Below are 13,314 nucleotides of genomic sequence, written 5' to 3'. Positions count from 1 at the left end.
CTAAGTGAGAGATGAAGATGGGCTAAGTTCAGAAATCAGCAAATATAAAAAAAAAGATGTTGGACTTAAGAATGATTTTCTAGGGGCGCCTGGGTGGCTCAGTGGGTTAAGCCTCTGCCTTCAGCTCGGGTCATGATCTCAGGGTTCTGGGATTGAGCCCCACATCAGGCTCTTCTGCTCAGCAGGGAGGCTGCTTCCCTTCCTCTCTCTCTGCCTGCTTGTGATCTGTCTGTCAAATAAATAAATAAAATCTTAAAAAAAAAAAAAAAAAACGATTTCTAGTCTCGGGCACCTAGGTGGCTCAGTAAGATAGGCGTCTGACCGTTGATTCCAGCTCAGGTCATGACCTCATGGTCACAGGATAGAGCCCTGCCTTGTGCTCTGTGCTCAGTGGAGAATCTGCTGAAGATTCTCTCTCCCTCTGCCCCTCCCCACTGTGTTCTCTCTCTCTCTTTTTTTTTTAAAAAAGACACATTTATTCAGCGTCATGATCAGAGTATTACATTAGCAATCAACAGCATGGGTGCAAAAAAAAAAAAAAAATCTACATTAAAACCCTTTGTTGGAATGCTTTACACTTTCCACAGAACAGAAACTAAAATAACCTATTATACAATTAGTCACAAATACAGTCCTCGAGTTTTTTTGCCCATACACATGAGAATTGTCTAAAACACGTCTTTGTAGCAGCTAGGCCCTGCCACCACAGGGCTTGGCTGAGTTCACAAATCTGTTGTAACCTGTAGCTTCCCTGTCACTTCTCTGGCTCTCCTCTCCTGCTAAGCTTTGTTTCCTGGCTTTAAAATACTATTCTCCATCCTTCTAGTAATAGTACCTTCCAAGTTTTAGGTGATTACCTACTAAAAACTGTATTTTTCCGTCTCTCTTTCCACAATGGGGCCATGTGATGAAATTCTCATCAACAGCATTTGAAAAACAACACATGTACAACTGTGGGGTCATGCCATTTGCCTTTCACTAATTTCCCCCTTCTTTTTCACTTTAACAATAAATATGATAGTGTCGAACTAGTTTTGACCATACAGATGGGGACAACAATGCAAAGAATTGCACACAGATGGGACCACACTTGCTCTACAACTAATCTACCTTTAAGGTAAGAGTTTTACCTGAGAGAAATAATGCAGTCTCTGTCATGTTAGCCCTTGTTTAAATTAACTGAACCAATACTCTGATAGCGGTCAGAACTCTACCCCATTACACAGAGCTAAACATAAAGGAAGTGAACACTTTCCAGAGTGTCTGAAATCTCCTTCACTATTTCTTTCTGACACTCCTCTATCTTCTTAGGACAGTGTTATTTTGGCCCTGAAGCAAAAGTTTATTGCTTAGATATTGATATTACTAGACTCTAGTTCATTTTCATGTCTTATCTTTCATCTATCAATACTAAATTTAGGGGCACACAGAGGTCTGAAAAGCAACTGATCTCTCAACAATTTTCATTCCCAAGTCAAGTTTTCAAATGCTGAATGACTGAAGCTTGATGGCACAGAGCCACTGATGAGATGCGGAGGCAGAAAGCAAGACTAGTAGGAAGCCATTCCAGTGGAACTCATGAGTGGAGCTCATAGGAAGAGGCTATCCTCTTGTCTTTTTTTTACATGTTCTTGTCTGATTGGTATCAACCTAGTGTAGAACTTCAGAAATGAGCTTGGTGCTAGTCTACCTAAATTTTTCATTGCTTGAATTACTGAGACTTTTTCAGTAAAATGAGAGGAAGGATGCTCTGTGTAATGGGGTAGAGTTCTGACCCCTATCAGAGTATTGGTTCAGTTATATTAAACAATGGCTAACATGACAGAGACTGCATTATTTCTCTCAGGTAAAACTCTTACCTTAAAGGTAGATTAGTTGTAGAGCAAGTGTGGTCCCATCTGTGTGCAATTCTTTGCATTGTTGTCCCCATCTGTATGTCCATATTTCCCACTTCCAAGGGTTATAGATAAGAGTCAATGATTTACACACATAACACTTAGAACTAAGTTGGCACATAATAGGTAATCCATATGTGAATGTTAGAAAACAGTATCACTGGGTCACTGGAACTACTTATTATAGAGAGATGTTTTAAATAGAATAGACGATGTGCTTAGATTTTCACTGCCTACAAGCACGTTCCTATGACTAGGGCTTGGAACATTCTACCATTTCCCATCCTACTCCATTGCCAATGATGCAGGCTGCTGTCATAGCATCAGTAAAAATTTCCTGGGCATCTAAAAAAGGACTACACGAGGTCACTCCAGAAATCCCATGGAGAACACTGGCATAGATTAAGGGGAGTAGGATGGGAAAGGGGTATAGGCACAGACCTAGATAATTGCAACACTGAGTTTCTTAACAGTTTCCATCTGTGCTTTGCCCTTATTTCACTTTATTTAGAAACAATTCTCTTAAGTTATACTTGGATACTTGTTTTCAGCTGAAGTAGCTGTTATGTTAATCTGTCCAGCTTAATTTAACATCTATTATTCACTATGCACAAGGCATTATCATAGGTAATATGGGAAATATACACACATAAACACATGCATGCCCACAGACACACCCGCACGCCCACACAAACACACACACATGCACACACTCCAGCTTTTGCTACCTGCAGTTGCTTACACCACAATGCTTTATTTATAAAGAATGTATACAGACTTTATTTGGAAGGAAGATAAAATTTGATGGCTATTATAATATAAATGAAAAATAATTTGAGAAAAAGTAAAAAAAGATTGCTTTAGGGGAAAGCTTTCACATGAAAGGTGGTGCTTGTAGTCTATGTAAATGACAGGTAAGATGCCTATGACCAGAGATCGAGCTCTGACACTAAAACATTAAGAGAAGATCTGAAAATAGGTTATAAAAAAATAAAACAAACAAAAGGAGAGAAAGGGGCAATGTAGGAGTACGTGATCAAGGCTGAACCACGTAGTAAGTAAAACCGGAGATGGACATTGGGTTAAGGTCTTCGGACGATCCGAACTCTGCAGTCAGGGAGCCAGATGTCATTAAGTCAACAATTCCAAGATTGTGTAATTTGACTTGAGAACTGATAACCTAAACTGGGTTTCTAACCTGTTAATCTAGCTAATAAAGCTATCTCTTGGCATTGAATTTTAATCTAACATGTTCATAATTTTTTCTCTCACCTGGGAACTTCTCCAGAGCAAAATTTACTCTTTCTAGTATTTGAATTCTTAGAATAGTTTGGTTCCTTTGGCAACAGGCTGTTTGCTTGTTCTTACGACTTTACCAACTTGCAACCCATACTTGACTATATTGATTCAATTAATGCAATTTAGGGGGGATTTTAATTTAGTTACTAAGCCATGAGGTTTGATGTGCACATATCCCTGTTTTGGCTTGAGAGTGCCATTGATATCACTAGGGTAGTATGTCCAGAATATCTAACTTAGAGATAAACGAGCAGCTCTAACTCACATACAGATAGACTGTATCATAGTCAAGGATAAATCACTGTAGTTCAAAAAACAAAAGCATTATTACAAAATGATTTGCTGGTAATTCTACCAATGCCAGAAAAGCAATACAGAAAACATTTTCATTGAACATAAAGGGTTATCTATCAGCAGGAGCAGAAGACGAGAAACACGTTGTGCATTTAAGTGGAATATTCAGTAAACAGTGCACAAAGACATAAGCATGTAGATGGCCCCTAAGTAGTTATTAGCTGCGGCTCAGAAATCAGCTTGAAAACACAAGTTCTAGAAAGATGAAGATTTACTGAAGAATCATTTCAGGCAGGTGCTACATAAGAAAAATGAGAACTCTGACAGAAGAAGTTTCCCATTTGGTAAGCAAACAAATCCAATGAGATAATATTGATATATTCATAAAAACAAAAAAAATGGATTCTACGTAAACAAGTTGCCTGTTTTTTGTAAGTCAATACCTCTTAGACAATTGATAATAATATGTCTCTTATTTTATTCGGTGTAGCTAACAGAAGTGCTTAGAAAGGTGCCTGAATTTGTGACAAAGATGTTAATTTTTCCTCCATAAAATATAGTGAACATAAAATGAATTACACAGCAAAGATGTTCCTATGTATATAAAAATGGGGCGCCTGGGTGGCTCAGTGGGTTGGGCCGCTGTCTTCGGCTCAGGTCATGATCTCAGGGTCCTGGGATCGAGTCCCACATCGGGCTCTCTGCTCAGCAGGGAGCCTGCTTCCCTCTCTCTCTCTCTGCCTGCCTCTCTGCCTACTTGTGATCTCTCTCTCTCTCAAATAGATAAATAAAAAATCTTTAAAAAAAAAATGGGTGGCATGAGTATAGAAATTTAACAATGTGTAAAAGAAGAAAGAAGAGAATGAGAGAGATCCTTCAGACGTTAAAAAAGAACTGAAGCGTTTTAGCAAGACTTATTCTCAAATTTCATATACAGTGTTATCTACTATCCAGTTTTACAAGCAACTTCCAGGTTCATATTAGTATCTAACTACTCTTTCCTGTCAGCAATAAAATAGATCACTTAATTTAAGCTTGACTGGATCCATTGTTGATTGCAAAATGGGTATCTATTACGACCCTGATGTGTGAAAAACAAGACAGCTTTAGGTAAGAGAGGTAAGAGATGAAGCTATACAAAAGGCAACTAAAATAAGCCTACTGAATCTCTGTGAATCAGGATCAACTGCGAATTTCAAGATAATATCATGTGTGTGTGAGTGTGTGAGTGTGTGTGTGTGATTACTGTTCTAAACCAAACTTACCAATTTACTCCCCAAATAAAAATCCTTCCGGTATTTTTTTTTCAGCGTACAGTGCCAACATTCTCATATCCACTCAAACTAAACATTATAGTCATCTTAACTTACACCTTGTGTCTGTCACCAAATTCATTTGTTTTATCAGATATAATTCAGATATAACAATGCATTAATTTGATACACTTCTCTGAGCAGTGCTAAGTGAAAAAGTCAGACAGGGAACAATAAATATTATATGATCTCTCTTACATGTGGAATCTAAGGAAGGTGAACTCAGAGAGAGTAGAATGATGGTTGCCTGGGGTGGGGGGAAAAATAGGGAGAGGTTGGCCAAAGGGTACAAACGTCCAGTCAAAAGATAAGTTCTGGAGGTACAGCATGGTGAGTATAGTTAGTAATATATTACCTACTTGGAAGTCACTAAGAAAGGGCATCTTAAGTGGTCTCACCACAAAGGAGAAATGGCAATTACGTGAGGTGATAGGGAGGGGTTACCCAACACTGCACTGGTAATCACTTTGCAATATATAAGTATATCAATGTATTTTTTTATAACGTCTCTAATATCCTCATTTTCTTCTATCCAAAGAGTCTCCTTTTTAAATTCCTATTTGGGAGGTGCCTGGGGGTTCAGTTGGTTAAGTATCATCTGCCTTTGGCTCAGGTCATGATCTCTGGGTCCTGGGATCGAGTCCCACGTCAGGCTTCCTGCTCAGCGGGGAATCTGCTTCTTTCTCTCCCTCTGCCCCTCCCATCACTCATTCTCTGTCTCTCAAATAAATAAAATCTTTTTAAAAATTTAAGAAATTGATTCCTGTTTGGTCCCTGTTCACATCTTTACCATCCCACATCTGATCGTTACAATAGTGGACCTTCTGGTCAAGGTTCTCTTGGTGTATCTCCTTCCCTGCATATTTTCAGACCACAATGCTCTGAAGCTAGAACTCAATCACAAGACGAAAGCTGGAAAGAACCCAAATACATGGAGACTAAACAGCATCCTTCTAAAGAATGAATGGGTCAACCAGGAAATTAAAGAAGAATTGAAAAAATTCATGGAAACAAATGATAATGAAAACACAACAGTTCAAAATCTGTGGGACACAGCAAAGGCAGTCCTGAGAGGAAAATATATAGCGGTACAAGCCTTTCTCAAGAAACAAGAAAGGTCTCAAGTACACAACCTAACCCTACGCGTAAAGGAGCTGGAGAAAGAACAAGAAAGAAACCCTAAACCCAGCAGGAGAAGAGAAATCATAAAGATCAGAGCAGAAATCAATGAAATAGAAACCAAAAAAACAATAGAAAAAATCAATGAAACTAGGAGCTGGTTCTTTGAAAGAATCAATAGGATTGATAAACCCCTGGCCAGACTCATCAAAAAGAAAAGAGAAAGGACCCAAATCAATAAAATCATGAATGAAAGAGGAGAGATCACAACTAACACCAAAGAAATACAGACAATTATAAGAACATACTATGAGCAACTCTACGCCAACAAATTGGCCAATCTGGAAGAAATGGATGCATTCCTAGAGACATATAAACTACCACAACTGAACCAGGAAGAAATAGAAAACCTGAACAGGCCCATAACCAGTAAGGAGATTGAAACAGTCATCAAAAACCTCCAAACAAACAAAAGCCCAGGGCCAGACGGCTTCCCAGGGGAATTCTACCAAACATTTAAAGAAGAACTCATTCCTATTCTCCTGAAACTGTTCCAAAAAATAGAAATGGAAGGAAAACTTCCAAACTCATTCTATGAGGCCAGCATCACCTTGATCCCAAAACCAGACAAGGATCCCACCAAAAAAGAGAACTACAGACCAATATCCTTGATGAACACAGACGCAAAAATTCTCGCCAAAATACTAGCCAATAGGATTCAACAGTACATTAAAAGGATTATTCACCACGATCAAGTGGGATTTATTCCAGGGCTGCAGGGTTGGTTCAACATCCGCAAATCAATCAATGTGATAGAACACATTAATAAAAGAAAGAACAAGAACCATATGATACTCTCAATAGATGCTGAAAAAGCATTTGACAAAGTACAGCATCCCTTCCTGATCAAAACTCTTCAAAGTGTAGGGATAGAGGGCACATACCTCAATATTATCAAAGCCATCTATGAAAAACCCACTGCAAATATCATTCTCAATGGAGAAAAACTGAAAGCTTTTCCATTAAGGTCAGGAACACGGCAGGGATGTCCATTATCACCACTGCTATTCAACATAGTATTAGAAGTCCTAGCCTCAGCAATCAGACAACAAAAAGAAATTAAAGGCATCCAAATTGGTAAAGAAGAAGTCAAACTATCACTCTTCGCAGATGATATGATACTATATGTGGAAAACCCAAAAGACTCCACTCCAAAACTGCTAGAACTTGTACAGGAATTCAGTAAAGTGTCAGGATATAAAATCAATGCACAGAAATCAGTTGCATTTCTGTACACCAACAACAAGACTGAAGAAAGAGAAATTAAGGAGTCAATCCCATTCACAATTGTACCCAAAACTATAAGATACCTAGGAATAAACCTAACCAAAGAGACTAAGAATCTATACACAGAAAATTATAAAGTACTCATGAAAGAAATTGAGGAAGACACAAAAAAATGGAAAAATGTTCCATGCTCCTGGATTGGAAGAATAAATATTGTGAAAATGTCTATGCTACCTAAAGCAATCTACACATTTAATGCAATCCCTATCAAAATACCATCCATTTTTTTCAAAGAAATGGAACAAATAATCCTAAAATTTATATGGAACCAGAAAAGACCTCGAATAGCCAAAGGAATATTGAAGAACAAAGCCAAAGTTGGTGGCATCACAATTCCGGACTTCAAGCTCTATTACAAAGCTGTCATCATCAAGACAGCATGGTACTGGCACAAAAACAGACACATAGACCAGTGGAACAGAATAGAGAGCCCAGAAATCGACCCTCAACTCTATGGTCAACTAATCTTCGACAAAGCAGGAAAGAATGTCCAATGGAAAAAAGACAGCCTCTCCTTCCAATGAGAATACACAGTTTCAGCTACTATATATTCCACTGCTCAGAATGTCGGTGGTATTTTCCTACACATTAAATCCCAAACAATCCTGACATTAGAAGCCATGTAATCTGTCGTTAATCAAAGTTTTGATCTGATAGCACACTCTTAGATTAACTGGGTTTACTAGCCTTTCACAGTACTTGCTCATCTCCGTTTCTCACTTGGTGCCTTTCTTCCTGCTAATTAGGCTTTGCCTTTTTTCCTTCAACTTGATTTTTCAATCCATAGTTCATAAACCAAGTCCATAACTCTGGTCTCTAATCACTTTGCCTTTTTCAAAACTCCTATAGCAAATCTATTGTTACGGCGGTCTAATTTATCGGACATTTAATCATTTAATGATCTGTATGGTAATCCAAATTTCAAGATATATAAAGGATGACTCCCTAATTAGATTAAAGTATCAGGCAGATAGGAAAAATTTGGTCTTTTAAAACACTCAGTGTTTTAAGCGGCTCAGTGGGTTAAGCGTCTGCCTTCAGCTCAAGCTCATGGTCTCAGGGTCCTGGGATCGAGCCCTGAGTTGGGCTGCCTGCTCGGTGGGGAGTCTGCTTTTCCCTCAGGCTCTGCACTTGACCAACTGACCATCCATAAGGAAAAAATATGTCACTTCATACACTTTGCACACAGGTTCTTTTGCATTTTACTCTAGCAAATCTTTGCAGATGTAACAACAAAGAATTGTCTCCCGGAAGTATATTTAACACTAACTCAACAAGTAATAGGTCACTTTATTGCAATCCCATGGTTTTGAAATGAACAAATGAAGGAGGGCACAGAAAGAACAAGTGCTTAATAAGACATTAAGAAAATGTCATATGAAAATGAAGTAGATTTTTGGGTTTTTTTTCTGCAAATACAACTAATTATCTGAAAAAAAGAGTAAATACTGCTTCCACTGGCATTTCAGTGAGCCACTAATTCCTAATTACAATCCCAATTACAGCAGGCATTAAAACACTTGCAGGAGATATTAACAGGTAAATGAATAATTTGTACCTCTGCTTTAACAACGGGTAAAAATTCACAAAGTTGACAGCTCTTGAAAGCAGTTTAATAGCTTTAAAGTTCATTTATCCAAATCATTTATGAGCTTTCAAAGGAAGGCACTCATAAATTAAAGTGATTTTCCAGTTAGCTTATACTCAATGAAGATGGCTCTAGACATGGGCTCTGGCTTCGGCTATGCCACGAAGCTAGTCCTAGGACTTCTTGTCCCACAACAGAGACTGTGGACATCGCAAATGCTAAAGCCTCAACATTTAAGTAGGTAATGTTAGTGTCTGCGCTGGAAATCATCTTCCATCATCCCAAATTAACTGGTGATGAAATAGGCTCACAGATATAACACGACTTAGGCAAAGTAAGCAACTCTGCTGATAGAACTTACCACATGCATCAAGACCTCTTCTTCACCCAATAGGCTGTCCTTTCCATTACACATTACACAGCCAGGACCCTGGGATCATGACCTGACCAAAGTCAGACACTTAACCAACTGAGCCACCCGGACACCCATGTGGCAAAAAATTTTTAAAAGATAGTTGACAGAATTTTTTTTTTTAATTTTATTTATTTATTTGACAGACAGAGATCACAAGTAGGCAGAGAGGCAGGCAGGGAGAGAGAGAGGAGAAAGCAGGCTCCCTGCTGAGCCGAGAGCCCGATGTGGGGCTTAATCCCAGGACCCCCGAGCCTATGGCAGAGGCTTTAACCCACTGAGCCACCCAGGCCGCCCCAAAATAATTCTTTTAAATATAAAATCTCTACACTTAGATTAATAAATTCTGCTTGATTCCCACAAGAATTCTATGACATAATGTGGAAGCTGATTTTCCTGTATTACAAATGCAGAAACTCAGAGCGTGACAGATACAGTTGATAGATCTTGCTGAAAGAAATATAGGACACCCCAGCTAAATCTGAATTTTGATAAAGATCAGATACTTTTAGTATATTTCTCAAATATTGCATAACTATATTAAAAAATTCTTTGCTGTCTGTGTGAAATTCACACTTAACTGAGCAGCTTTTATTTTACCTGGAACCCCCATTGAGAAGTGTCTTAACCAAGGCCAGAGGCTAAAACCCTCATCTCTGGACCACCTCCACCATGTGGTGTTAACTGGTAGATACTGCTTAGAAATGTGGAAGGGGTTATAAACAGATAGCTATTTCAGTTTCCTTGTCAACTGACTCTAATCTCAATTATGTTCTTCGATTTCTCACATGAAGACAAAAAGGAATTTAGGCAAAATTATTCTAGTTGATACTCACTCTTGTAAAAATGCCTACTGTTTTCTATTTCCAAAGTACTTTACAGTTTATTATCTCATTGGTAGCAACCTTCAGGGAATAAACTGAGAAGTTAGTGGCTTTTATTGTTTTGTTTTGTTTTCCAGATTTGATGATCAAGGCTGAGAAAATTTAGAAAATCCAACCAGTTTCTCACAGCTACTAGGGAGATCTAAGCCCGAGGTATAAATCTTGTTATATAAAAATCCAATTACGTAAAAGTAACATATATTCTATTTCCATTCATAGTAAGATAATTAACAATATTAAAGGCTATTTTTGACCTTTACTTTAACAGACACTTATTAGGGATGAGCCACTCTACCTTATCCTGACCTGTATCAAAATGGTAAGATCAGAGGAAAAAAGTATGACTTCCTGAGTAATTTTTAAAAATGACTTCACTTTAAAAAAAAAAAATAAGTCTTTAAACTTGAAAAAAGTGTTGGATTTATTAAAAGCCTGTCAGCATCAACACAAATATGGTGGCTTAGTTCTAAATTTTAATATTATCTTAATGTCTTTGATAAAGAGACTTGGTTCTATTATATTGGTAATAAAAAAAAATTCATTCAGCTTTTAAACAAAAACAAAACAAAAAAAGGCAGGGGAGGAAATTCCACCATTTGTGACAACATGTATGAACCCAGAGAATATCACACTAAGGGAAATAAGCCAAACAGAGAAAGAAAAATACTACATGATACCACTTCCATGAGGAATCTGAAAGAGCAAAGTCACAGAAGTGGGGTAGAATGGTGGTTCCCTGGGGCTGGGGCATGTGGGCAAAGGGGAGGTACTAGTCAGAGGATACGAAGTTTCAATTATGCAGGAGGAATAAACCCTAGAGATCTTCTATTTAACATAATACTCTTAGTTAAAAATACTATATTACACACTTAAATATTTGCTAACCCTCTTATCACAAAACATAGAATAACAAACAAGATGGTGGGAAGAAACTTCTAGAGATGATGGATAGGTTTACAATACTGGCTGTAGCGATGGTATCAGGGGTGTATACTTATCTCCCAACTCATCAAGCTGTACCCATCATGTACGGCTTTTGTATGTCAAAAGGTAGTCAGAAACAAAATGAAATAAAAAGAACTTAGGAAAAGATCACCGAAATTTCAATTACGTCAAGTGTATTTCATAGCAGTCAAGACAGCCATTTTAAATGACCTCCTCTAACAGGTAAATGAATTCAAGCCATCAGTCACTCAGTGAACCAAGTTTCTGGCACACCTTTGTTGAAAAATTAAGTATTGCAAGAGTCTGAGGGTTGCTTCCACGGCTAATATTATGGAGGTATCATAAGGATTCAGCTAAATTAAACACTGAAAAATCTTTTCCAAGATAAAGTGGAAAAATGTCAACAAATTTAAAAATATATGAAGAGGGTTAAGAAAAAAAAATCAAAGCTATTTATTACCTTTGATTAGCATTTAAAATGAAAGAATATAGAAGATAATTAATAAGGCTAAAAATTAGCTGTTATTTGTAAAAAGAACCATCTTTAAAAAATGCTCGTAACTCAACCTATCTTTCCTTCCTCCTCTTGACCCCATATTTTCTCTCTCCTTTCTTAATGCAATCTTCCCTCTGTTCCCCCTTCCTATTTCTCTTAGAATCTTTATCTCTGTTGTTTTTCTCGGCGTCAATTTCCCTTTGGTACTGGGCTCTTGGTTTTCCATTATTACACTAATTTTCTCTCTTCTTTTTCCACCTTTCCATCAATTTCTCATAAATGGAATTTGTAACAAGACAATATATTTTAGAAGACTTTATAGCTATATAATGCTGTAAGTTATTGACAGACGTATTCTTATATCTGTGTATTACTGAATAGGTCACCAAGCGTCTAATTACTATGTCTCAGAATGACACTTAGAAATGTTTTGTAAGACCTGATATAAGTACCTAAATATAAAATTATAAACTTCATAAAGTATATCAAAACCTAAATAACTTTAAGATTTATTATTTTTTTAAAGAATTTCCCTATTTATTTTTTTGACAGAGAGAGAAAGAGAGAGAACAAGCAGGCAGAGCAGGGAGAGGGAGGAGCAGGGGCCCCATGAGCAGAGAGCTTGATGTGGGATTCGATCACATATTACATAGATACTAACATTATTTTATTTACTCATGATTTTTTCAACAATGAAAAATAAAGTAAGTCTGGATTAGCTCACTGGGTTTCTACAAAAGACCTGTTACTGATCTTACCATCTGGCATTCACATCCATGCAGAATATCTACCAAATCTGAGTGCTTTTCAGTCTGAGGAGGGCCACATAATTGTCTATTCAATGTTATTGCCATATAAAGCTACAGATTAGCTAATGTCTATTTCACCCCATTTTTACTGGTGTGACTTTTTATTGTGAATAATTCTACTTATTAAAAATACTTAGAAAACATCAGTCTCACAAAAAAATCTTCTATTATATCACAATTGTTTAAAGCCAAATTACCTAATATCCCATAAAGATCAAGCAAAAAGCATTTGTGCTTGTCAGCCTGCTCTAAAAGGTGAATTTAAAAATACCAGCAGACATTTCACTTAGTCTTTTCAACAGGTTCTTGGGATCTATACACATCATCTACTTTTCTTTTTTGTTCCTGATTTATTTCTCCTTACCCTCTTTTGTGAGAATAAAGGATAATAAAAAAAGGGCTCATTCATTTTCATGTGTAAAATACACTGATCTTCTCTGAATACATATCATCACGAAGATGCCCTCAGAAGTAATCCAACCGGATACTTACACGAGCTCTATTTTCTTTGAATTTTCATTTTATTTCTCATCATACTCATTTGAACAAATCCCCATTCACTGATTAAAGCAAAGCATCAACACTCTTCAGATAAAACAACACTGACTTGAAATCTGGAGAAATATTTCAGGGAGCTTCTAAAAATTCTATTCCATTCTCCACTGCGATTCAACACGTTGTCCGTGCTGAGCAGATGGACCCTCATCTCAGAACTGTTTTAAGATTCATGATAACCTCCTGTCCCAAGTACACAGACATCTGCTCACGGCACCACTGCAGCCTGGCCGGACTCCAGACGCCAAGAGCTGCAGCTGCGCCTGAGGCCTTGAGGTTTAAAGTGAAATAAGTCAATCGGAGAAAGACAACTATCATATGATCTCCCTGATATGAGGACATGGAGAAGCAACATGGG

The 13,314-nt window shown here is 37.5% G+C and overlaps 1 protein-coding gene across 10 annotated transcripts in view; it reads right to left on the bottom strand.

Annotated features, from left to right (window-relative positions):
• The window catches only part of CACNA2D1 (calcium voltage-gated channel auxiliary subunit alpha2delta 1), a 502,406-nt gene that overhangs the window by 126,442 nt on the left and 362,650 nt on the right, over nucleotides 1-13,314 (bottom strand). The gene's annotated exons all lie outside the window — the stretch shown is intronic.

Source organism: Meles meles, chromosome 10 (genome assembly GCF_922984935.1).
Source record: "Meles meles chromosome 10, mMelMel3.1 paternal haplotype, whole genome shotgun sequence".
Classification (NCBI taxonomy): domain Eukaryota; kingdom Metazoa; phylum Chordata; class Mammalia; order Carnivora; family Mustelidae; genus Meles; species Meles meles.
This window is presented reverse-complemented; position numbering and strand designations above follow the sequence as displayed.